We start from the raw sequence: 5,434 nt of genomic DNA on the forward strand, positions 1-5,434 counted from the left end.
TTTTTTTTTGCTTGGGGCAGCCAAAAAGCCAGAGCCGGCCCTGCTGACTGCATAAGCCTATTTGCATATCTACATAGCAAAAATACCAACACATTGCCTAAATAGGTGGGGTTAAAGACAATATCTTATCCACCCCAACTCCTCCTTAAAATTTGAAAGTTTTCCTTCATAGCCACCCACAAGCAGTGGGCTTAGGTGAATGGCTATGCCTTTCACCCTGCCCTGAAGTCAACAAACTGTCTTGGCAGGATCACAGTGTTGTTAAGTTGGGTGCGTTGGCTAAATTATTGCCTAAAACCAGTCCTGGGCTGCAGAAATATTCACATTGCATTAGTCTGTCCTGACTTGTTTTGAGAGCCCTTCAGAGTTCTCATCCCTTTGTTAGTGGCCTGCAATAAATTGTGTTTATTAACAAAATAAAAAGAGGCAATGAAACTCTGAAAGCAAAGCCAGATGCAATATGAGAAGGGTAGAAAAATCACATGGTTAATGAAGCAACGTGGTGAGTCTGACCTTATAAAATCAGCAAGACAAGATTTTGGCAGATGGGTCTAAGTGGCAGAAATACAAAACTGCTTATCTTGTGAATCCATGCAGAGGTCAGACAGGATGATCCTGGTCCCCTTGGACATCCAGCACCCTTGAAAAGACTTAAGATCTAGTTCTGGTTACATTTTTACAGCAAAATTATCCAGGGAATGGATGATCTTAGTTATTCAAAGAAACAAAGTCCATTTTTATGCAGAAAAAATAAGAAGGGACTTCACTGACATTCCCATAGTTCTGAAGGAAATAATTACAGAGTTAAAATCAGACACAGGGAGATCAATGCAAGCTAAACAAGCTTGGGGAGCTAAAGGAGTTCATGCTTCATTACCTTTTTCAGATTATTGTGTCACAGTTTCAGCGTAACTGCACCTTTGACACTCTCCGAAGTGTGTTCAAGGAACGCCGTCTCAAGTCTCTAGCTATCACCTGTCATTGGGATGGGACCCATGTCCTACCCCCTCCCCCAACCAGGAGGTTAGACTTCCAGCCTCCTTGCCTTCACTCTGATTCTCCCCAAGCAGCTTTGGTAAACGTCCCCTGCTCTTTGTCTTCTCTCCAAGGACAGTGACACTGATTTACCAGGAACCAAACAGCCCTTTCAAAGCAGAGTACGTTTATTTAAAGACAAAAGCATACAGAGAAAGCATATACAGCAACAACAGGATCTAATTGCTTTATCAGTATCCCCGCAATAGTCCTATGGAGACTCTGGCAGGTTCCATTCTTTCCAATCCTTCAGGAGGATGCAGTTTCCTCTTGGACAAAAGGTCAGGTCTATCCATTAAATCAAAAAGACCTCCCCCCTGTCAGGTTAAACTGTGCCTTTTATACCAAAACACTTGCTTTGTCTTCCAGCCTCCTGAAAACAGGTAAAACCAGTCACTGCCCTTTTTCCCCACGAGGTCAAACTTCAAAAGGCTAGGTATCTGCATAACCAGCTTTGGGATTTTGCATTTCTCAACCCTCTCTCTGCTCCCCAATAAGCCAGGAACACCCACATACAAAAGTCTGTGGATATTTGATGGGCTCATATCATCTTGCCCTTCTTAATATAATGGACTTCAAAGTTTTCATGCTTTCCAGGGGATAACCATATCACAAACATACAGATAACCATACATTAAATACAATAGTTTCAAGATAGCGCTATGTGTTAATCATAGCTGTTACATCTTGCATTGCTAGGGGCAACATAAACGTAAAGGGGGGGAAGTGCTTGTAGATGAGGAATCTTTGGCCTGAATTTCCAGAGGCAGCCTGTGATTTTGAGAGCCTGTTTTCGGTACTCAACTTGAGACCCATGAAGGGAACCTGCTTCTCAGAAGGCAGGTGCTCAGCAATTCTGAAAATCAGACCTTTTTTGGATGTCTCAGGTTGAGCACTCTAAAATGGAGGAAACCCAAATCACTAGTCATGTCTAAAAATGTAGGTCTAAAAAAAAAATGTCTGTGTAAAAGTGGCACCACCTTACTTAGTAGAACTCCTCCTGTATTCAGTCACATGTGCTGATTTCAGTGACAGAAATACATTCTAAAGGATTCAGGTTTGAAGTTCTGATTATGGCCCACCTCTACTAATTAGCTTACCCAAACATCCCTCCATATGCTAATGGCAGATGGATACATCTATCTAAGGTACTTGTGTGGCCCCCATTACTGTAATGTCTGGGTGCTCACAATCTTTTAATATATTTATCATTGGAAACACACTGTAAGGAGAATTGCAGCACAAAGAGACTAAGTGACATGCCCCAGGTCACACAAAAATCTGTGGTAGAGAAGGAAATTGAATCTGTATCGCTGAGGTCCCAGGCTAATGCCCTAACCACTGGACTATCTTTATATGAGACAGAAGGTAATGAATGTCCTACCTCTTTTGTTGTGGTGTCTAAAACAAATACAGGTTGTGAAAGCAAACGTAGGGGGGAAAGTCCCTAAGTCACACTCATCCTATAACCAGCTCTGCTGGATTTTCTAGTTCCAAATTTCCCATGAGTACAGAATCTTCTGATACTGAAAGCACCTCAGCTCCTGGGTTCTCACACTTAAATTGTATGTAACTATTTAAACAAATATGCTGTTAACTTTAATTACACCTGGGAGAATTCTGCGCCACTGCGCATGAGCAGAATTTTTGTCCCCCACAGATTTCTTTGCTTCCCCGCAGAAAAATGACTTTGACGGGGAAGCAAAGGAAAGCTACAAGAGTGGTCATGCGACCCTCCCCAGCAATATGTTTCTGGTGCCCAGCTGGCAGAGAGGTAAATCACTGTGGGGCATGTAGCTACACACCGCAATGTGGACACAGCCTGCTTTTCACTGTGGTGTGTAGCTACGCATACCCTATACACTGTCACAAGAGGTGTACTATGTATACATAGCCACAGATCACCAAAAGCACTCAGCTTTCTTACTAACATCCTGTGAAAAACTGGGTCAAAGTCAATTTTTCTGTCCTTCTGTCAAAGCTTTCATAGGATTGATACAAGTAACCTGAGGGACTGTCTCACCCTGTGTGATTGTGACTATCCATGACAGTTGCATTCCAATGGAACAATAGTGCTGTCACCCTCTAGAGTGAGAGATTCATGTTTGCAGAGATAGAACTTTCTTGGTGAGTGGCCATAGATTTGGAACTCATTCTTGGAAGATATCCACATAATTACAGACATCAGCATATTCAGAACAGAATGTAAACCCCATTTCTTTGAGCCTGCTTTCCCACTATATCACAATCAAAAGAAAGAGAAATTGATCCCTGTTGACAGGGAAAGGGGAAAAAAGAAATATCTTAAATTCATTATTTTGAAAGGTGCTGAGGTACAGTGGAGATGAGCACTAAAAGTGGTAAAACAAAATTCAAAATTTGAAAATTGTGATTGAAAGAGGACAGTTTTTTTGTGAAAATGTTCACGAAACAATTCATCCTTTTTTTCGACCATCTTTAATGAGCATTCTATAAGAATCTAGATAGATGCTATTTGTTTAATTCCATGTAGTTTTACATTAAGCTGTATCCTGTAGGTAGACAGCATTATTACTTATCCTCAGAGCATTACTGTGAGCAGTCATAAGCTCTTTCCAACAAATGCACCACAAAGAAACCAAGCATATGCTTGGGTGTGGGTGAAATATCCAAATCCTCAGCTATCATTTCAACCCCTGAGTCTTCTGATGTCTGACAAAATAAATGCACTCTTCATTTTGAGATTTTTTGCCTTTTTTTTTTTTACACATCATTCATCAGTTTTTGTCCCCTAACTTTTCTCTCTATCAGCATTTAGAATGGCAGGCACTGTTACCAGTTTGTGTGAATAATACATCAGTATGGTAATTCTCTGACAGAAGGAGAGAAAATGGAAAGAGGAAATAAGCACTGAAGGTACTAGCAGGAAAAGTTTTGTCATCTATTACAGGAAGGAGAAGAATGAATTAGGAATGATGATAGGAAAGGAAAGAAGATGTAGCAATAGCAACACAAGGTTATACTTTTAAATATATTGTTGATTTCCACCATGTTACAATTAAATAAAGTACATAGGAGACATTACACAACTGTTTTAGTGCTTGAAACTGTAGGAGGTGTGGCTTTGGAGGAGTCTTGTGACACAGGTGTTTTCCACCCTGGCTAGTAAGTGTCTTAAATATTTTTAAAGCTCTACATTTTGCACCTGGCAATCTGAGAGATTGCCACTCTATCCACGGCCACATTTCAGCTAACAATCCCCATATTTAATAATCTAAGGGCTGGAGGAAGGATAGTCTCAGGGTCAGAGTCACTGCTGCCTTGCACCTTGAGTAGTCATTTAACTGTAATTTAGCTAGAGTTGCCCTACACTCTCCATGTATTCAGTTGCTTATAACTTCGCCAAGCTTTTAGTCATTTCATTTAAGATTTTCCATGCTAGGTGTCTGCCTCAGGTTGAATGTTTTTTAGAAACTTCCAGATAAAATAGTTCAGTCATTTCTGAGAACAAAATAGGGGAAAAACACATTTTTGCCCATGTTAAAACAAATTCTTATAACCATTTCATTGAGAACTCTAGCGCCTTCACGCTTTGGAGCAGTAACTTGAAATTTGGCAAGGTGATTGTCCTAGAGTTAGGAACATGACTTTTGCCCTCCCTATGAAAAGACATCCAAATTTGTTCATACTGTGAGACTCCAAAAATTTAGTTTGCATATGCTCAGTAGACTAAGTTTGGCAGTTTAATTACCAGAAGATTTCATCTGCCCTGAGCATGCTCCATCACAACACAGATCCTACATGCTGACTGGACTGAGTACGCACCATCCCTACAGTTTGACTGATCATGTTCCAACCTGGAATTTCAGAGGCTGGGCAGGACTTTCCCTGCAATTGCTCTTTGTGCCTCAATTCTTCATCTGTAATGTGGGGATAATACCACCTAGTCTCACAAGGGAGTTGTGAAGATAAAAGTCACTAATATTTGTGAAACATGCTGAGAAAGTTCATAGAGGAGGTGTGGTGGGCCTGGCACCACAGTGCCCCTTTGTGGCAGGGGTAGGATGGGGTGTCGGCACCTCGCCATTCTCAAGTTTCTGCGCCCGACTCTCTGTGGGCGGCCAGTTGTGGCCTAATGGCCCCCTTCCACACAATCACTCCTGTCGGGCGAGATAGTGCGGCCTAGTGGCCAGGGTCCATACAATTCCCCTCGCAAGCAAGGTAGCGCAGCCTAGCAGCCAGAGTCCATATAATCCCCCTCGCAAGCAGGGTAGCGTGGCCTAGTGGCCAGAGTCCCTAGGATTCCTCACAGTTCGGGGGTGAGGTGGTGGGGGACCTGGGCCCGCCCTCTCCACTGGGTCCCGACCGGGCCGACGGGATTGTCGTGCGGGAGGGGGTGTGGAGCGCTGGCTCTGGGAGG

Source organism: Terrapene carolina, unplaced genomic scaffold (genome assembly GCF_002925995.2).
Source record: "Terrapene carolina triunguis isolate 2854851 unplaced genomic scaffold, T_m_triunguis-2.0 Scaffold96, whole genome shotgun sequence".
Classification (NCBI taxonomy): domain Eukaryota; kingdom Metazoa; phylum Chordata; order Testudines; family Emydidae; genus Terrapene; species Terrapene triunguis.